Raw genomic sequence first — 22,220 nt, 5'->3', positions numbered from 1 at the left:
TTGGAGTGGGGCTGGTGCCACATGTAGGTCACACCAGGTAAGGATGACAAGTTTCCTTCCCTGAAGGACAGAAGCGAACCACTTGGAATTTTACGGCAATCCTCCATCTTCATGGTCACTTTTACTGATACCAGCTTTTTTATTTCCTGAATTATTTGAAGTGAATTCAAATTCTCAAACTGCCTCTCACTTTCTCTTCATTATTAGCTCATGCCTCTGGATTACTAACTCAGTCAACTAGGCTACAGCCTGCCGGAAGATATTTGTCTGCCTTCGTTTTTAACATAGATCCTAACCAGTTCATTATAAATGGATAATACCTCCATTACAGTTGTGAACAAAGGGGTGTCATAAAAATATGTTGTCTCCAGAAACTTGAGCTCGTAAAACTTTGCTGCTCATGTCCTGACTTGTACCAAGTCTCATTCCCCCGATATCCCTGTTCTCACTGACCTACATTGGCTCCTGATCTAGCTGGCAAAGCCTCACTTTTAAAGTGTCTATCCTTGTTTTCACATCCCTACATGGTCTTGCCCCATCCTATTTCTGTAATCTCCTCCAGTCCTACAACCCTCCAGATCTCGGTGCTTCTCCAATTCTGGCCTTCCCTGATGTTAATTACAACTATCTACGTTCCAAGCTCTGGAATTTCCTCCCTAAACCTCGCCGCAGCTTAAAACTTAAAGCAATATTTTGGTTGTCTTGTTCCTTGTTTCTTTTTTTAATGATGTACACAGGCCATTGACATTGTAGCTGAGCTAACTTTATTGATAACACATTTTCCTGACATGAACACATATCTGCAGGGTCTGAACTCTATCAAGATAGGCTTCAACATGTGCTATCTGACCTTCAACCCCAAGGTCAGCTGACCCCATATATAGTACAGAGTACGGTATAGTATTTAATACTAGAGTCCACAACCACAATCAGCGTTTACACAACTCAAATACAAAAAGTCTCTTATCTTTTCTTGCTCACTCTGTTTTGATCAGTCTGTTTTGTCTTTTACTCATTCCTGTATCCCTGTGGTTTTTTCACAATTTTTCCGCTGGATGTTCTGAATGGTGACAGAGGTGATTTTGAAGGACAAGGAGCCTTCTCCAGCTCTGTTCACTATCACCCCTTGGATAGTTTTCAGGGCTCTCAGACTTTGTCTGGTTACCTGTTGCTTCACTGGTACATTCTGGTTTGTGATCTTCAGCTACACTTTCTGCTTCAGAGCAGGGTCGCGTTTCATTTGTTTTCCATAAGAATTTTTGTTTTCTGCTGTACAGTTGTCCGTTCGTGATCTGCACTATGCAAGGCCTTGGTTCTCCTGTGATTCATGTGGCAACAGCAGGATTCCAGATCCCTTCATATTGAATCCTCACTGTCCCTCCCGTGTTCAGGTCAGGAAGAGGTCAGGCGCCCCGATCAAAGTACTGTTTCTGCTTCTGCTGACACAGTTTGAGCAGGCCCTGCACGCTGTAGCTCACTGGCTGTGGAAATAAAAGTTGGGGCACAGTGGAAGCTTAGTTCTTAGTCTTCTTCCCATCAGGAGCTGTGCTGGAGATGATTCAATGTCCTCTGATGGAGTATTCCTGAAATCCAGCAGAGCCAGGTAGGGGTCTTTTCCATCTGTCTTTACCTTTCTCAACAGGTGTTTTAAGGTCTGCATGGTACGTTCCACCATTCTGTTGGATTGTGGATGTTTGGGGCTTGACGTAGTGTGGCAAAACTCCCAGTCCTATGCAAATATGCGAAACTCAGTGCCTCAGAATTGAGGACCGTTATCTGAGTCGAGCACTTCAGGTATGCTGTTGAGAGCAAAATTTAATTTTAAATGATTTATTACAGTGATGCTCTTACTATAATTCCTCAGTAGCACAGACTCAAAAATTTTTCAGTAATAATCTACTGCTAGTAGGTACTCACTGTTGTCAAATATGAACAAGTCCACTTCAATTTTCTGCCAGATGCTCTCTGGAACAGTATGTGGTTGAAGTGGTTCTTTTTGTTGCGGCTTACTGTACTTTTGCCACACTACACACGCATTCACCATTTCCCTGATTTGTGCTCCCATTCACGAAAGTTCCACTTCTCTTGTACAGCAGAAAGGGCTCTGCTCCTGTGTGTGGTCCAGTCAGTTCGCACAATCTGCTGCAGTTTTCTCAGGGTGGTGTCGTTCTTGGTCACTTCCCTGATCTCATCCTGTTTGGTTACAGCCACAGGTAAGTTCTTTGTCAGCATGTGAACCTGTGCTTCCATTTCTTTATCCTCTTCCTCTGTGATGGGTCGGTATGCACAGAGTGCCTGTGATGTACATTTCCATTCTCGGTTGTATTTTAACTCTGACCTGGTACTTCTGCAGACGCATTAGTTATTTTTGGATTCTTGGTGGTGCACAGTTCAGGGTTTTTTTAAGTATAGCTTCCAAAGGCTTATGATCAGACTCTACCTCCACATCTTTGCCATTGACAAACTGGCGGAAATGTTCTAGGCCAAACACAATTGCTAGCATTTCTTTCTCTATTTGGGCATACCACTTCTGTGTTTCAGGCATTGCCTTTGAAGCGTATGCCACTGATGCCTCATTTTGCAAGAGGACAGCTCCCAGGCCAGTCTTTGAAGCATCCACTGAGATCGTGACTGGCTGACTGACATTATAATACTTTAACACTGGTGCCTGGGTCAGTGCTCTCTTCAGACTGGTCAAAGCTTCCTGGTGACTTTGTTCCCAGTGCCATTCCACATCATTTTGTAGAAGTTCTCTGAGAGGTGCTGTCAGGTCTGACATGTTCTGAATGAATTTCCCAAGATAGAATCACCATTCCCAAAAACCTCTCCAAGTCTTTCTTACATTCTGGGGGTGGCATGTTCATGACTGCTTTGATTTAACCCTAGACTAGCTTCAGTCCCTCACTTGCTGGCACATGTCCCAAGTACTTGATTTCATGAAGACCTATATTGCACTTTTCCTTCTTCAACTTGAGGTTCCTTTCTCCAGCGCTGGCCAGCACCTGCCTCAGTCTGTAATTGTGTTCTTCTCGTGAGGCTCCCCGGGCCAGCATATCATCGACATAGGTTTCCATGCCCTCTAACCCTTCAAACAGCTGCTTCACTGTTTTGTGGAACAACTCTGGAGCTGAATTAATCCCAAAAGGTAAGTGTAAAAACCTGGATCACCCTCATGGTGTGTTGAAGGTATAGAGCTAGGAGCTCATCCAGCTTGACCTGCCAGAAGCCTGAACTTGCATAGGAGACTGAATAGCATTTAGCATTAGCTAGCTTACACATGATCTCTCCTACTGTGGGCAGCTGGTAATGCTCCCTTTGAACTGCCTGGCTTAGGAGTCTGGGATCCAGACAGACTATCTGATTCTCATCTGATTTTTCTACAATTACAATTGGATTAACCCACTGTCGGTTCTTCAATTTTCTTGATTCATAGACGCATAGAGGTTCACAGCACAGAAGGAGACCATTCAGCTTATCATGTTCCATGCCAGCCAACAAAGATCTGATTACTCTAATCCCATTTTCCAGTGCTTGGCCCATAGCCCTTGATGATGTGAAGTTTCTCCATTCTGTCCAACTCTATTTTCAGCCAATCTCTCAGCATTACTGCTATTTTCCTGGCAGGTGTATTTTGGGTTTCGCAGATTTGTCAATCTTGATAGTGTGTTCTCCTTTTAGGCAGCCAATCCCCTGGAACACATCTTTACACTCGCTCAGGATGTCATCAGTGGTGATGATCATTATTCTCTTGATGAGCTTCAGATTTTCACAAGCTTTGATTTCAAGAATGGGTTTTGCATCAGTTTTCATTGCTATGAATGGGCTGTTTTTTGTAGTTCACTTTAAGTGTGCATTTACCTTCTACAGTTATTTTTTCACCTGTAAAAGTAGACTGCTTCACTTTTGTTTTAGTTAGCTGTTTTTCTTTGCTTATCTTACGATACAGGCTTATGGGAATGACATTTGTTTGTGCACCTGTGTTAAGCTCGAAATTCACCATCATGTTAGCAATTTTTAAATCAACCTTCCATTCGTCGTCTTTGGAATTTGTTGTTACTGCACCAATGAAAAGTTCAGTTTCACTATCTGTCATCATCTGCAATCGTGTGCACTTCCTTCGATTTACACATCTTAGCGAAGTGATTTAGTTTATCACAGTTCTTACACTGCTTTCTGTAGGCTGGACAACTATGTGGTAAATGCTCTTTTCTGCATCAGCTGCATTTAAATGTTTTGTTCTTTTTACCTTCAGTCTGTCTATTTGTTCTTTCCCAGGGCTGTTCCTGTCTAACTGCATTTAACTGCTTGACCGTATGTGGCTTATGATCATCTGTGATCTGTTTAATCTGGCATTTTGTTGTCTCTGCCTCTCTGCAGATATTTATTGCTTTCTCCAGCATGAGATCAACTTCTCTCAAAAGCCATTCTCTCAGAGAGTCATCTGCGATCACGCAAATTCTTCTATCTCAGATGTGTGATTCTTCAAGCTCTCCAAATTCACATGATTTAGCTCATTTTCTCAGATCAGTTACGTACTGACTGATGTTGTCACTGCCTTGCATGCACATAAAAAAATCCATATCTTTCATACATGATGTTTTACTTAGGGCTGCAGTAGGCTTTGAATTTTTCCATTATTTCTTTCAAGTCATTTTGTTTCTCATCACTTTTAAACATGAATATATTATAGACTTTGAGGGATCCTTCCCCTGCTATGTAAAGAAAGACGGAAGACTGTACATGAGGGTCCTTTTTATCACTGCCCGTTGCTGTGAGGTACAACGCAAATCGCTGTCAGAACTTCCTCCAGTTTTTGGAGAGATTGCCCTCAAAACTGAGCCCTGTACCTGTCAGTGGTTTCAGAACCTCCATTGTTGTGTTTAGTTTACTTCTGACACCATGTCTTGTTTCTTATTTCTTTTTTTAATGGTGCACACAGGCTGTCAACACTGCAGCTGAGTTAACTTTATTGATAACATATTTTCCTAACATAAACACATATCTGCAGTGTCTGAACTCTATCAAGGCAGGCTTCAACATTTGCTACCTGACCTTCATCCCCCAGGTCAGGTGACCCCATATATAGTACAGAGCACCTTATAGTATATAATACTGGAGTCCACAACTGCAATCAGCTATTATCATGACATTGGTTATCTGTCATATTATTTTCTAATGTGGCTCGGTGCAGAAGTTTATTTGATAATGCTCCAGTGAAACACCTGGGAATGTTTTACCACATTAACGGAATCTTATAAATGCAAGTTTTTGCTGTTCTTGATGTTGCTAATTAATAGCGCTGATAGTAATTTCTAGTCTCATGCCATTTCATCCATTCCATTTAAACCAATAGAACTGGAATTGTTACCTATCCCTCTGAGCTCTTCAGATAAATAAATAGTCATCATTGAACTAGGGGTAAGGATTTCTAAAATAAACAGAAAATGTTGATAATAGTAAACAAAGAACAGGAGTGTTAATGTTTCTAGAGTCACTCCTTCCTCACAGCAATGACCCACTGAATTGCATTGTTAACCTGTTGGGAGTGGCTTGATGAATTCCCTATTGCTTTATCCTTCATTTTAGCTACACTTTTAGGAAAATGCAAATTGTTCTTTCTTTGTCCTCTTCACTTTGGATTTGATTGTCTTAGAAATTCTTAACTCACACAGTAAATCTACTAACTTCTCTCTTTTTAACTAGCCATGATCCATATCTATTCTTTAACTATGTGCGGCCAGCCTTAGCTACACAGTAGGAGTTGAAGATGGAACATGTTTGAAGCTCGTAATGCTAACTCAGCAAAAAACACTTAATTATCATTTTACTGTCACCTCCAGTTCCACTCATTGAGCTCGGTCTGATAAGTGTTGCACTAACGCAGGTTCAACAAAATTGAATGAGGCAATGAACTGACAATTAAAAGAATTACGATGGTGATCAGGGGATTGCAGCTCAATCTTTCAACATCTGAACAGGAGTCATAAATTTCAGAACACTGACTTGCATTCTCTAGACCCAGTTGGTACATCTCCCTGTTAGGCCCAATTACTACACCCACTTGACATACTTTTCAGTTTTTGCTGTTTGTTTCTCTTGATTTTGTCTACCTTTTAAATTTTTTTTTACATGTTTTTGAACCATTTGTTATACACATTTGCTACATCTGTTTTTAGAGCAAGAATATTATGTATCAGGTTAGTAATTGCACTGTTTACAATGGGACACAATTATCACTGTGATCTTGTCAATGAAATTAAAAACTAAGACTGTACAACAGGAGTGTGAAAAAGTCTATCAGCCCATCCAGTTCGCAATGTGACTTAGGCTCTTCTGTAAAAGCTCCTGAGACCAGTTAATCCTTCCTACACTTCAGAACCAAATCTCAACATGCTGAGATTAATTAACAGCATATATTAAGGATTAATTAACTAATTGTTCTGTGTGCCTTTTCTTACCAAAGTCCAGAAAGGGGAATTGAGGTGCAGCAGTGTCATCAAACAAAAAAAAACAACAAAAGTGCTCCCTTTTTTAAAGGAGCCCAATTAATAGCAAAACAAATGATAAAGAAGCAAAGGAAACATGCTTGTTCTCTATGACTCCATATCATACTAAATCTTTTACATTTTAAGTTACTTTCTCTTATCAAAATAAGCTCTTTGGATCTTATGATGTCTTTTTCACATGCTATGTATTTTCTTTAGCATGTTTTTTCAAATGGTTTAATACTGTGATAGAACAGCATCAGCTTAGGATATACACAAAACCTACACTACCAAGCTACCCAATACATGGAGCAACCTTACTGTAGAACTATTAGTTAAGCTCAGGGAAAAATCTGTTTCAAAAATTTCTGCAAATCTCCCAGCTACTATGGTCCCTTCAACATCATCAACAGAAGTTGTCCCTCAATTTGAGGATAACATCTACTCAGGGTTCTGAGTTTCTGCTATGGTCTTCATGTGACTGAACAGGTCAATTCTCGACCCACAGATTTTGAGCCCATGGCCGCAAGATGTCCCACGAGGCAATGGGATTCCGAGTGCAGGATTTGCTTTCTTTTCTTTCCTTCTCTGCCACCGTTCTGCCTTGTCATTGAGACGTTGGGACTCAAAACGTGATGCAGCTTGATGGAGAAGTTGTCGCCATTTCAAACAATTGGTAGCAAGCTCCTCCCAGTCAATAATGTCAATGCTGCTGCACTTCAAGGACAGTTTCAGAGAGTCTTTGAAACATTTTCTTTGTCCTCTCCTGGAACATTGGCCATTTGAAAGCTGAGGAAAGAGAACTTGGTGGAGGAGATGCTTTTCAGCCATCCAGACACAGTGTCCAGCCCATCGAAGTTGATTTTGCAGGATTTTTGCCTGAATGCCTGTGGAGTTGACTTCAAGAAGAACACTGGAGTTTGTTTGATGATCCTCCCATTGAATCTGGAGGATGAAGAAGAGGCATTGCTGATGGAATTTCTCTGGTGCTCTTATGCGTCGCTGATACACATTTCAGGTCTCACTGCAGTACAGGAGTATGGTGCTCTGTACACTAGAGCTTTTGTTGACTTGAGGAGGTCTTTGTTGTCAAACACTCGCTGCCGTTTTTTTTTCAGAAGGCTTAGCTGGCACAGCTGATCCAACATTGGATCTCCTTGCTGATGGTGGCCTTTTGAGAAAGGCGGCTATGAAGGAATGGGAAGTGCTCAACATATTCCAGAATCTGTCCGGAATATTTGGCTGACCAGGTGTGGGTTGAAATTTGAGTTGTGTTTTGGCAACATTCAAGGGCAGGCTGTGTTTCTTGTATGCAGCATTGAAGAGATCGCAAGTGGCATACAAATCTGGTGCAGAGTGGGTAACAACATTGCAAACAGTAGGTCATGTATCCATATGGTGGTCAGTTTAGTTTTGGCACAGAAACGACTGAGGTTAGAGTTTTCAATCTAGACAGTATTTAATACTCACATCAGAAGGCAGTTGATCTTTGATGAGGTGAATATCCACTGTCTCGTAGATTGTAAATAGTATGGGGGCTACCCCATAGCCTTGCCTGTTCTGGATTTTGAAGGATTTTTGAATGGGGTCCCTTAGGATGCAGCCTATATAACTTCATTAGCCCAGGATAGCAGTGGGCTCAGTCACACAGGCAAATAACAATTGCCATTTTGGCTGGTGCAATGAATTAGGTTCTAGGTTTTATTTCCAGTATTTTGTTCCAATGCAGCCCAGTCTAGCGGGAGAAAGGATCCCTCTCCCTTCCCCCAACTGTCTCTGCAGGCTGTAGGAGACCCTTGTGAGTTGATCCTGTGTCAACCTAATTCTTAGGCATAAACCACCAGATTGTCCATAATTTGTTGCAAATGTGTCAATCCCATTCGGGGACACCACACCTAGTCTAGGAAATGGGGAAACCTTACAATCGTGGAAAAGGGGAATGCTCTTCAGCGGCTGGGGCTAAGGCACACCTTGTGAGGGAGAGTAGCCTGTATTACACACAGTATGAGTGTTTGATTATGACATTGGCTGATAAACGCAGCTAAAATCTTTCACTTCCTAGCACTGAAAATCTTAAATTCATACAAACGAGTACTGACAGGAGTCAGGGTCTTGCACTAACGACAGCAATGGATGTTTGGAAGATACCATCACTGTTGCAGCCAATATTTTGGAAGAAACTAGGCCTTACATAGAATTGACCAACTTGCAAGACACTAACGGATGAAGAAGGCCCCTCATCCCATTTTATTTTATCCGTTCAGAATAACCCTGCATTCCTTCCATTGCTTCACACAATTATTTCTGAAATAGTTCCTGGATGTTTGCTTCTATTTGGAAGCTCATTCCAAGTATCGATCACTCTGTGTGCATGGAAAAACGCCTTGATATCAGTCCTAAAATTACATATTTCATATTTGAACTTGTGTCACCTTGAACACACAGTGTTCCCACAGTAAAACCCACAGTTTTAATTAAAGTATTATCTGAATTAATCTTTTCCCAATACTGAAAAAAACTCTTCTCAAACTCACAATTCACATCCTATTACCTGTTACTGTGACACAGGTAACCTTTCCCTCCTCATCCTTCCTGACCTGTCTATAGTCTTTGACATGGCTGGATAAGACTGCTCTCATCTGGTTCCATACTTAGGTATCTAATCATAGCCAGAGAATCACTTGCACTGGCTTCTCTTCCTGCTCTTGCACTGTTATCTCTGGTGTCCCCAAGGATCTATTCTTGGCCTCCTCCTATTTCTATATGCTGCTCCTCGATGACATCATCAGTTTTCACGTGTATTCTGACGACACTCAGCTCCACCCACCGCTACCACCTCACATGACTCCTCCACTGGTGCTAAATTATCAGGTTGCTTATGTGACATCCAGTACTCAATGAGCAGAAATTTCCTCTAATTAAATATTGGGAAGACTGAAGCCATTGTTGTCAATCCCCACTCCAGACTCCGTTCCTTAGCAACCAACTCTATCCTTCTCCCTGGCAACAGTCTGAGATTAAGCCAGTCTGTTAGTGTCTGATTTGAGGCTGAGATGAGTTTCATATTTATGCCATCACTAAGACTTTCTTTTTCCACCTCCGTTACATCGCCTGGCTTCACCCCGTCTCAGTTCGTATGCTACTGAAATCCTAATTCATACCTTTGTTATGTTCAGTCTTGACTATTCCAATACACTCCTGGCTGGTCTCCCACATTCTACCCTCCATAAATTTGAGATCATCCAAAACTCTGCTGTCTTAACTCATACCAAGTTCCGTTCACCTATTATCCTGTGCTCACTGACTTTCATTGACTCCTGGTCAAGCAAAATCTTTATTTTAAAATTCTCATCCTTGCTTTCAACTCCTGCCTTGGTCTTGCCCCTCCCTATCTCTGTAATCTCTTCCAGCCCCAGAACCCTCTGAGAAATTTACGCTCCACAAATTCTGGCCCCTTGGCATCCCCAATTTTAACTGGCGGCCATGTCTTCAGTTGCCCAGGCCCTAAGCTCAGGAATACCTTCCCTAACTTTCCACCTCGCTACCTTGCTTTCTTCTGAAGTGACCTCTTAAAACCTATCTTTTTGACCAAGCTTTTGACATCTGGCCAAATATCTCCTTATGTGACTCCATAATGTTAAGCACCTTGGGACATCTTATTATGGTAAAGGCACTATATAAACATAAGTAGTTATTGTTTTTGTGGTTTTCCATGCTGTTTATTATCTTCCCCAGTTGTGTAAGACCTTTGTAAGATCATCTGTCCATTCCAGGCTGAATCGTTTTATGAGGTGAACTTTAACATGGGTCCTCTTGACCTTCGGCTGTATTTTGTTGGGGAGAAGTCACAGAAAGCCTGAAAATGCCTTAGATAAAAGTAAAATACTGTGGATGCTGGAAATCTGAAACGAGCACAGAAAATGCTGGAAAAACTCAACAGATCTGACAGCATCTGTGGAGAGCGAAACAGATGTTTCAAGCTTGTATGACATTTCTTCAGAGCTACAGAGAAGTAGAAATGTGATTAAATTTATACTGTTTAAGGTGGGTGGAGCACCACTGTCCTCTCCCCCCACCCCACCCCCACAAGGGCCATCTGTTACTTCTTCATGTTGTTCTTTCACAGAGTGCTTACCCTTGTTTTGCTATTATCACATTCTGCTTTCTTACCTTTGCCACTATTAGCACCTTTATTAGCCCTTACCATTAACATTCCCTTTGTCCTTTTGTTCATGACATCTTTGTCAATTTTTCCTTTGCCCTCACATAATCACTATCCAGCTTCACCTGCTCCACCCCACTTAAACAGTACAAATTTAATCACATTTCCACTTCCCTTTAGCTCTGGAGAAGGGTCATGTGGACTTGAAATGTCAACTCTGTTTCTCTCTCCCCACAGATACTATCAGAAATGCCTTAGGTAGATGCTCTTGACACTTTTCTGGGGTTTCTACGATGCTTCCTGCTGAAACTCATCCCAAAGTCTTTCTTCATAACTCAGGCCCTTAACACTAGGAAGCAGCCATGTGGCCTCCAGTGCTGGCAAGTTTCTGCTGTTTCTTGGTAACCAGGACCGGATATAGGCAAAGCAAAACACCGTTCACTTCGATCAGGACTTCCTTTGGTTTGTATTCTAATGTTATGGTTATGGAGTCCAACATTCTGTTGGCTTTGCTGATTGCTGCTGCATATAAATTGGACATACTGAGTATTAACTTTACTAAGAGCAGAATTCTCCATTTATGAGACTAAGTGCAATGACGGGCAGTTCCAGTGGTGCCCACCCCCGCTGGCTGGAACAGCGGCAACTTACGTCTGATTCTGCTCTTGGAAGCTCATTAATTATGCACAAACGAGTATCGGGCCGAATCATCTGGCGGGTCGGGAGCTGATTTGTCTGCTCTCAGCTGGCGGGGTCAAAGGTCTGCGTACCACATTTAAACAGCAGTCCAACACATGCATCTCACTCTCCCCAGCCCACCTGTCTTCAGGACACGTGCAGAGGTGTCTTCCAGCTACATGAAGAAGGCCAAAAGCCTCAAGAAGAAGGCAGCAGCTCGCTTCACCCACCAGGCCCTCCAGGCCTTGGTCGGAGGAGTGCAGGTGCACAGGCATGTCCTGTATCCCAGGGATGGCTCCAGGAAGCACAGCAGCCTCAAGTCTCCGGCCTGGGAGGCCGCTGCAGAGCAGGTCAGCACAGCTGGCTTAACGCAAGTTTGGAAGGCGTGACAAGACTCCGGCGAGCAGCTGTTTTAATGAGCATTCATGAGATGTTAATGAATGCAAATGACATTCACACCACTAGTCGGCAGGATAATCGACCTGCCATTAACCCACCATCAGGAGAATTGCAAACTGTTTTAGCGCATTTTTCCCGCCACTGGATTCTCTGCTCCTGCCTGCCTCGAAACCCGCCACAGGCAGGATCGGAAAATTATGCCCTAAGACAGCAAAATATCCTTCAACTACTAGAGCTATTTCAACACCATTCATGAATAACATGTTCCCCAATGTTCCCTCGTATGTGGAATTCTTTATCTTTGGCTGCATTGAGTTCCATCTACCACTGCTTGGCCCATTCATATATTTTGTTTCACATATCCTGTCATTTTTGAACCACCTTCTTCGATTCTGCTGCTCTTTCCAGTTTGATATTTTCTGCATATTTGTCCAGCCTCTGTTGAGTTTCTGAATCCAAGTCTTTGATGTAAATTATTAAACAGCATTGGGCTGAGCAATGGTCTCTGGGGAATCCCACTCAGTTGATCCAAGCCTCTGCAAAAATCAGTACTTCAGGAATCACAGCGGGGAAAATTGAAGGAAAATGTGAGAAGCTACAAAATAGTGGGACTGTATTCTGTGATGGAAAAGCTTTAGGGTATTTCCAGATGGACGGCAGAATGGCCATCCTACCCCTCAAACTCAAATCACCAATAACCTTACATATTGGAAATCTGAAGGGAAGTTTGGGGGTGTAATTGGCCTTGGCTGATAACGCAAAATGAGTATTTGTGATTGGGAAAAATCCCCTTTTATACCTCGGCTGATTCTCTTTCCATTGACTTCAATGGTCAGCTGGCAGGTAAAATAGCCTTTTGATTTGCTATTGCCCAAGACCAATTTCAGTCCCTTATCATCGAATGAAACAAAGGTTAAAAGGCATGTGGAGTGCCAGCCTGCATAGAACTGCCCCCTCATTTTGGGAGCCAAAACCACATAGGGAGCAAAGAATGAATTTCCCAGTGTGAAATAGCAAATTTAGCATACAAACTCAGTTCCTCAAATAATGTAATTGGAAGGTGTAGCACTCCAGTGTAAATGTGCTTGTACCATTGTGGCAGGACTGAAATTAACTTTTGCCCATGTACTGTAGCTATCATGGAAAATCTGTCACAAAGTTATTGAGTTTTCTTCCTGATTAAAAGCTTTTATCGATTTTGAAATAACTCACCAGGCACAGTGAAGTGAAACACAGGCTGACATAGGGTGAATTAAATACATAAAAAAACACTGGAATAGGAGCTTTCAATGGAATACAAAATCTTCTGCAGGTGTAGGGGAACTGTGCTAATCAACTAAGCTGTTCACAATATCTGTTATGCAGGTTTGTTAGGGGAGGAGAAGTGAGAAAAAGCGATCGACACGTGAACACCAATAGTTTGTGGTGGTCCATTTAGGTTGTTACATCCCTCCAACTGTAATACTTCTCGCACCAGCAACTCTTCACTCTGTGAAGCCAAAGCTCTTACTTTTGTCAAAGAACCATTCCATGTTCAGAGCTCAGGAGAGCGGAACTCTGTTGTGTATAAACATCGACATTCACACAAGTCCAGGCTGGTTCAAAAAGCAAACACCTGCAGCTGTTTAGGTGTATCATTGACACGTGTTAGCACTGTGATACTTCCCATACTACAGGATACAATGGGATCGAATGCTGAGCTGAATCAGTGGGAGCTATCATCCCAGATTTGCACTGTGGTAGCGGGCGGGAAAAAGAACCTTTTTCCTGCCGGCCACAATGGCAGGTTTTCATGCTGTATTGTCCCAATCCCGCCTCATTAATCATGCATTCCCAGGAAACACACCATTTCAATGGCTAATCGGGCTCTCGTTCACTCGCCACGCCATCACCTCACCGCTTCATCATGCTGGGCACCATGTTTAAAGTGCAGCCGCACACACGCCTCTCAGTGCTTCCAGCCAGGACTGCTGCACAGAAGACAAGGCTCTGAAAGGCAAGAAGACTGCAGCTGCCCCTTAAGCACCTTTTGCACACAGTGGAGGCTCGCCGTGATGCCCTCTACCCCCAATCTGGCTGCAGGATAGGCAGCAATCTCACTAATCTGGCTTGGAAGATGGTGGCAGCAGTGGTCAGCGCCAACACCCTGCAAAAGAGAACAGCCACCCAGTGCCACTACAGGACGAATGGTCTCATCCATTCTGCCAGGGTAATTCACTCTTCTCATCACTCTCAACTCACGCGTTTGCAAACCCATCACACATTCACAGGGATCTCACACCTCAAGGGACAACACCCCTAACTCTCACACACACCCTCACATCTCCATCAGGCTCATATCCTCTCGAGCTCACGTCCTCATCCTGTCCATGGCTGCACTCGCCACACAAACATTCCACTCAGTGCCATGTGTCCTGCTCACACTCTCTCCATCTGTTTTCACGCAGGAGAAGTTGGTTCACAACAGCAGGGAGAGGTTCCAGACCAGGGGTGGAGTCACCCACATTAGGCCCCTCATTCACTTTGAGGAGTGTGCCATCACACTGACTGGTGAGGATATGGACCGTGACTGTGGCAACGGTGAGGTTGGTGGTGAACACACTTGTGAGGATCCTGCACCACATCATCCCTCTCAATGCAACTGTGAGTGCTCTCTCTCCTGCTTTTGACTCTGCTGCAATGCACTAATCATCTCTACTTTGGTTCAGAGGCAGCTCTACCAAGCGACTGACACCCTCAGCCAGCCAGTCCCTCAGCTCCATCCAGGTCCTCACCTCCAGCCAAGAGGACTCTTCCTCTATTAAAGAGCTGGAAATAAGCAGTCTGGAAGACCCATCACAGCGCTAACCCACACTCTGCACCAGCGGAGAGACACACCTCGGTGGGACCTAGATGTAGAGTAGGTTCAGGTTCACAATCTGGTGGTCACCGCATGGATACATGTCCACAGCAGCAGGAGGCAGGTTCAGCCGAGCTCCCTGGAACTCGGAGGACTGCTGGGGAAGAGGCACCTGTAAGGTCTGAGTCAGATGATGAGCCTCTGGATTGCCAACTCATCGTGGAGAGTCAGCAGAAGGTGGGGAACATCACGCAGAGCTGTTGGAAACCGTCAACAGTGTGGCATGCAAGTTAGTGGACAGCATTCGCCTGCTCTCTGATGAAGTGGTGCCCACATGTGCGCATATGGAGGTCTCTATGGGAGGATGGCAGATGCCTTGGAGACCCTAGTCCAGCAGAACGCAGAGATGTGGGTGGACCTGCACTCCATCGTGATAGACATGGGCGAGCTCCTGCAGTAGTGACATGAGAGGGGGGTGGGGCACCTTGATATCTCCCAGGTGATCCTCCTCCTCAAGGAGTCAGGCCGGGGCCCTTGGGCACCCAAAGGGAGGAGGAACGGCAGCTGGACACCCTTGCATCATCCACTCAGGAATCTCAGAGGCTGTCCACTCCCTCTGAGTCCCCTTTGCCTGTTACCCCTCAACCTCATCCTCTGCAACCACAGAGGGAGCAGCTGGCCCACAGGAGGACAGCCAAAGCAAGCTGGGGTCCCCAAAGCCTCAGCTCTCCAGAGGACCCATGCCGAAGGCATCAGAGGCAACAGGGCCACCCGTTGCACAGGCTGTCTCCACCCCTGCTGCGGATGTCAGGGCAGCACCTAGAGGTCTAAGGCATTCAAAAGTTAAGAAATTCTGATCACGGTTAGTTGCACGGGTGAACACATTTTGTCACTTTACAATCTGTAAATATATTCACTTTCACTGAGTAATGTGTAATGGTATCTTTCAGCATCACTGACAGGCTTCGTGAGTTCTCCCACTACATTCACCCCCCTCCACACACTAGCAGTTCAGCTGCAAGCAGCTGGGCCATGAGCGATCCTGGAGGGCAGGGCCTTTCAGAGCCTCATGTAGGCACTCTCCCACACACACGGATCCTCCCACATCACACTCACCTCAATGTCCTGAGCATTTTCAGTGCTGCCTGCGAGGGTTTGCTTTCATTTGACCATATGGGCTGACCTGCATCTCCACCCACCCAATGATCACACTCCCATGCAGCACCTGATCTCACCCACCACGACTCTTGTTTCACTTTCGATTTGGCCAGCATGGTGTGTCTAACATTTTTCTTCAGGTTCCCCCATCCTTTCCCCTCACCCAGTCACCTATTCCCTTTCCCCCATTACTGCCGATCCCACTGGCATCACCTTCCACCTCCCCACTGTCATTTACCAGCCACAAACCTTTTCTTTCAAGGATGCCAGGTGAATGTACATGTTCCCTTCCTTCCCGAAAATCCCACCTCCATCCACATTCGCCTCCCCAACCTCCTCCTTCCCACCCCAGGGTCCGTGTCTGCCTCCGAGTCCCCACCAACTACCCTCACCACCCCTTCGACTGATGCTGCTGCATTCTAACTCTCCCACCCTACCGGCTCACTCTGCCATCTCTCATTCTCAACATTCTCTTGTATCACACCCTCCCTTACACGTTCACCTAGACAGCCCCCTCTCCGGACTCCTCGCCCCCTTGAAACTCCTACCCCCCCTTTGAAACTCCTTTCAGCCTTGGAACTCCTTCCCCCCCCACCCACCCCTGGACTCCCCCCGTTAGTCCTTCCCCCTCTTCCCAGACACCCCCTCCACCCTAGTCCTTCCCCCTTCCTGAACCCTTCCACCGCCCTTACTTCTTCCTGCACCCTTACCCTTTCCCCTCTCTGCACTCCTTCCTGACTCCGGAATCCTTCCTCCCTTCCTCCCCCTCAACTCCTTCCTCCCCCCATTCTCTTTCCTCCCCCTCGACCCCTTCCCCTCTCTGCACTCCTTCCCCCCTCTGAACTCCTTCCAGCTCCTTACACCTACCTGCCCAGTTGCCATCTTTTCCCCCGTTACCCCCCTCCTCCCTGTAGTCCTTCCCCTTCTCAACCCCCTCCCTGACACCTTCGTTCACTCCCTCCCAAACTCACCTCTGGATGCCTTCACTCCCCCCCTTCCCAAAGTTACCCTGCCCGACACCTTTGTTTCCCCCACTCCCAACCTCCCCCTCCCCCATCACCTCTTCCACTCCCAGTCGACCCTAGACCTTCCTCTCCCACCCCCGGACACAAATTCCTCTCCCAAACACAGCTGGACCTTCCTCTCCCTCCCCTCGATGATCATCCATTGTGAGCAGACCCTTAGCGAGGGCTTTTCACCTTCTGTGAGCTGCTTTGCAGCAGAGCCATGTTTATGAGAATCCAAGCAGCATGCCATGGATGTTCCTCCAGGGTCCGGTTGCTGTCGGGCTCCAGCATCTTCTGCTCCTCAGATGTCCAGGATGTGAGCAAGGCCCTGGTGGTAAGTCCCAGCTTCTGCATGTCACGGTTGTCAAGACGTGTTCTGCACCAGCGTGTTTTCCTGCCGACACGGGCGGATGATCGTGGGGGTGGGAATGAGTCTGACAGGCTGGCTTTATAATGATATGCTGATGTATTACAATGTGGCTCCCGATGTCCATATGCTGATGTATTACAATGTGGCTCCCGATGTCCATATGCTGATGTGTTAGAATGTGGCTCCCGATGTCCGGCGGTGGGAAACATGGCCCACCATCGATGGGCAGAGAGGAATGTTGCAAACTATTTTCATGACGTTGTGAAAACGATTTTTGGCTTCTCGACTTATTGCCCACTCACGCCACCAAACACGCCAGGCACCAGTGGGCATGGAAAATTCCGGCCAGTGCCTCTCACGTGTATACTGTAGCACCTTAAGTAAAGCCAATGGGTGAAGTCAGTCATACTCGCGCTACAAGAATACCTCTCCGTACCATTGGCTGTTTGCAGGGCATTAACTTTATATTTGCCCGTACCATTAATTCTATAAGACCTGCCTATTGAGAACTGATGGCACTGCAAGAACGTAAAAATATCTCAAGACTCTTTAGACTCGGCTGCCGTCCATGTTTGAGAGAGGCTTCTTCGAATGCATTAGATACAATAGTGTAGTGGGTATGTTGCTGCACTGGATGCCTGGACTAATAATGATGAAATCCGGCTGGTTCACAAATGTCCTCTGGGGAAGTAAACTGGGCATCCTTACCCAGTCCGCCCTCTCAGTGACTCCAGTCCCACACCCAGTGTCATTGACCCTTAACTGTCCTCTGAAGAGACTGAGAAAAGAAGCCACTCAGTTATATCAAACTGAAAGAATAGAATGATGAGAGCCACACAGATGGCAGCGTCTCAATAAGGTCCAGAACCACCTTCTCTGGGCAACTAGAATGCAAAACAAATGCCAGCCTTGTCAGCAATACTCACATTCTGAGAATTAATTCAAAAGATAATTATTTGAGAGGCTCTTCTAACACATGGGGACTGCAAATCTTCCCTATTACCTCGGAACTGCTGCGATGATCTTGTATTAGCTCTGAGAATTCTTCTACAAGGGCCATTTTACTGGATCTGAGAAGCTCTTCCAGCACTTCAGTTGTGAGAGATACCTCAAAGAAGTCTATGTGGAGGCTTCTTCAGGGGTTTCTTTAACACTTCTGGTGCTCTAGTGAAAACTCTAGGGAGCCTCTTCCAATTACTCAGAAATGGTACATGTACAATTTCCACTGAAACGCTTTTACCATCCCTCTGTCTCACGCCTGGCGAGGGATATAAAAACATTCTGATGTAAGGTCATTAACACTGTTTCTCTCTCCACAGATGCTGCCAGACCTGCTGAGTGTTTCCAGCATTGTCTGTTTTTATTTCAGGTTTCCAGCATTCATGGTGTTTTGTTTTTGCTTTAAATTATTACCTGACTCAGGATCCACTTGCTGCCATTCCGAGACCTGATCAGATCACCTGAGAATCTTCCTCTGTTTGACCGAATTCCATCTTTACAGAATAAGGGGCAACAGCACATGTTCATAGCACTGGTGCATTAATGTTGGCAGAACCATATTTCTTGCACTTTGGGAAGTCGACTCACTTATAACTGTGGCTCGGCACATACATGGCATGGCCTTAGTGCTTTACAATGGGCAATGGAAAGTCTCAGGCTGAGGCTGGAATCTGGACTGAGGCAGTTTAGTGAGGACTGGATTAGACTCATTATGGTCAAATAGCTTGCCAACACTCATTGTCTAGACAGGCTGCCGGATGAGGAGGAGGAGGAGGAGGAGGAGGAGAACGCTCACCTGTGGAACTATATCTCCATAGGATCATAACAACTATGCGCCAAAGGCCATTTGGCCCATCATTGCTGTTCTGGTGTGAACCCTTCAACTTGAAAGGAGAGTAGCAGAGAAAAATGTTAATTTTTCTAGATGATGTTGAGTAATCACTGCAGTAGGGACAAAAAATAAATGCTTGTCATCTTAATCTGTCAGTTCATTGTGTAGAGTCAATAAAAGTTCTTTGATTGCTGTTCTAAACTCGCCTTGGCATGTGAATACTAACTGATTTCTGTCATCACATTGTGACAAAGCCCATGAGGAGTCGCACGCTCTGATCAGTTGTTCCTTCCTTATACCCTTTCAGTGTATTTAAGCAGCAGCAAATTAATGGAGCTACATTTTAAAACTTAATTACATGACCTTGTGGGATCCGCATTAATTAAACTTGTAAATGAAGTTAATTGGAGATGTCCCCAGATGAAAGGCAATTTTGAAGAGAGTGACTGTGAAACTAAGAAGATGTTGTGAAAATTTCAGCACGGGTCTGTGAGAATGACATGAAATGATGCTCACTTGTGGGAGGTATGCGAGGGGGAGCCAGAACTGTTCCACAACAAACGGTCAAATGGCTAGAAGGTTATGTTTGCAGTATTAGTTCCCAAGTGCTTTGTGATTGGGTGACATTCTCTGTCTTCTATTTTAACTGAGCTGTTAAGTCATCCCTTTTCTAACTGTAAACTGATAGGAGCAGACGATTTAGGAACGTGAGTAGGCTGTTGATGGCACACACAAAGAGGTAGATCTTGACTGGGTGAAAGACAGACAATTTCACATTTGCCCCACGTTTTATTCCCATTGAAGTTAAAAGTTAACATAAAAAGTCCAGATACACTCTAATCTTTGCTGGGCTTAACTCAGTGTCTGATTCTGAGCCAATGGAGAATATCACCAGTGTTAGTATTCACAATATCAAACTATGGGCCAGTAGTGCAGTGCTGTGTTGTACTTCACAATAATACTGCACATTTCATAGCCATGATATGGGTCTATTCATTAACCATCTCAAGACTGTCTTAATATCCAACAGTTTCATTATTGTTCACGCGCAATACAAGTGACAGACTCAGTGAGGTGGATTTGAACACCCAGTGGCTTTCTGGTGAGAAAATACAGCAATCAGTTACTGTTCTCTCCAACTGGGCCAGCATGGACCCACACCAATTTTAACTGCTGGGCCTTGTTACCATGCCATTGCTCTATTTCCTGCCAGGAACAGGTGGGAAGTGACTGTCAACCTTGTGAATTTTGGCCAGCCTCTGCGGAAAGGAGTGGGCAAGGGAGTTCTGAGAGAGATCACGGGAGCGAATGAGGGGGAGTCCAGGGCAGGGGAGGCCTCAAATTCCCTTGTGGGGCCTGCAAGAGAATTGCTGCTCCACATGACCACACAAAAGAAAGTTAAGTATTACCTATCAGGTCTTCTTCACAATCCAAGTCTCCTCGAACCTCCTTCTGTCTGTTGGATAACCTCAGTGGGAATGCCATCAGGTTGCGATTGCCAATGTAAGATTCTGGTGAACACATTTAAAGCAGAACCCACCAGTTTCACGTGGATGCCTTTGATACTCATTCAGAGAAGCAGATTGAAATTGGACACAGTGGGATTCAGGAGGCTAGATAACCTGGGCCCTCTGAGTGCCTACTTTTACAGATTTCACCAGGTAAATAGGGTTAAAATTCCTTAAACCAAATACCCTCTTCACATGCAAATCAAAACACTAGTCTAACATTAGTACAATCAGCAATACTTCATCTTGTGTAATTTGCCGTTCATATACATGAAAACAGATGGATACCACTCACTGTCAATGAGGAATTTAAACAAAATGAAAAAGTTCAATAGTAAAATTAAACCTAATCAGAAGCCTGGGATTGGAGTGCACGAAATAGATCAGAAAAGTATTAGCCTGTTTATTGATTCAAATTAAGGCACAGGGACTATCCAACAGGAAAATAATGCGATTTATATAAAAAATTTCACTCTCAACTTGTTTTATTTAAAATCATTATTAATTTCCTCCAGGAATTCAAAGCTAATTTCAGGCTGTACAGGTATTTTTTTATCTTCACTCCTGTACATAATTGCTTCAGTAATTGACCTTTCTGAAATGATTTGAAATTGTCTATTGTTCAGCGAATGACTGATAATGAAGCATCAAACTCAGAATCAGTTTTGTGCTCCATCCGCTTCTCCTCAAGCAGCTTTTAGCCAATGGAAACCACTACTACCTCAACAACTTTGATGCAAGCCTGGACACTGAGGCTGGGAAATTTGGTAACCGTGGAAAATGGGGTAGGGGTCATGTTACACGAATAACCCGTGCTTGTTTCTTGCGATGCAGGTAGCATGCGAACTTTGTGTTGTCTGCACTCTGTCATGATTGGAATGAGCAGCCAGTGCTAACGATGCTGTAGAGTGGCTGCACGTCTCTGCAGTAAGTCCAAAATGTGAGAAGCTAGTTAAAGCTAGCAGTTAAAGCTAAAATAGAAACAAAAAATGCAGGAAATGCTCAACAGATCTGACATCATCTATGAAGAGATCTATGGAGACAGGTATAACACAGGACTACTTGCATGCCAAACAGCATAAGCAGCAAATGGTAGACAGAGCTAAGCGATTCCACAAACATCAGATCAGATCTAAGCTCTGCAGTCCTGCCACATCCAGTTGCGAATGGTGGTGGACAATTAAACAACTCACTGGAGGAGAAGGTTTCATGAATATTCCTATCCTCAATGATGGAGGAGCCCAGCACATCAGTGCCAAAGACAAGACTGAAGCATTTGCAACAATCTTCAGCCAGAAGTGCCGAGTGGATGATCCATCTCGGCCTCCTCCCAGAATCACAGGTGCCAGCCTTCAGCCAATTTGATATCAAGAAATATCAAGAAATGCCTGAAGGTACTGGATAGTGCAAAAGCTATGGACCCCGGCAACATTTCACCAATAGTACTGAAGACTTGTGCTCCAGAACTTGCCGTGCTCCTAGCCAAACTGGTGTCTACCCGGCTATGTGGAAAGTTGCCCAGGTATGTCTTGTACACAAAAAGCAGGACAAGTGCAACCCGACAGTTACCACCCGATCAGCCTATTCTCAATAATCAGTAAAGTGATGGAAGAGGTCACCAACAGTGCTATCATGAGGCACTTGCTTAGAAATAACCTGCTCACTGATGCTCAGTTTGGATTCCGGCAGGGCCACTCATCTTCTGACCTCATTACAGCCTTGGTTCAAACGCAGGCAAAAGAGATGAACTCCTGAAGTGAGGTGAGAGTGACTGCCCTTGACA

General features: G+C 44.7%; 1 long non-coding RNA gene across 1 annotated transcript in view; it reads left to right on the top strand.

Moving 5' to 3' along the window:
* Positions 1-814: 814 nt before the first annotated feature.
* LOC144684183 (uncharacterized) overlaps positions 815-22,220 on the top strand; it is a 205,761-nt gene continuing 184,355 nt past the window's right edge. The window contains exon 1 of the long non-coding RNA XR_013577434.1: positions 815-1,603. This is a non-coding gene — a long non-coding RNA (uncharacterized LOC144684183). The remainder of the gene's footprint in view (positions 1,604-22,220) is intronic.

Source organism: Cetorhinus maximus, chromosome 9 (genome assembly GCF_964194155.1).
Source record: "Cetorhinus maximus chromosome 9, sCetMax3.hap1.1, whole genome shotgun sequence".
Lineage (NCBI taxonomy): Eukaryota > Metazoa > Chordata > Chondrichthyes > Lamniformes > Cetorhinidae > Cetorhinus > Cetorhinus maximus.
This window is presented reverse-complemented; position numbering and strand designations above follow the sequence as displayed.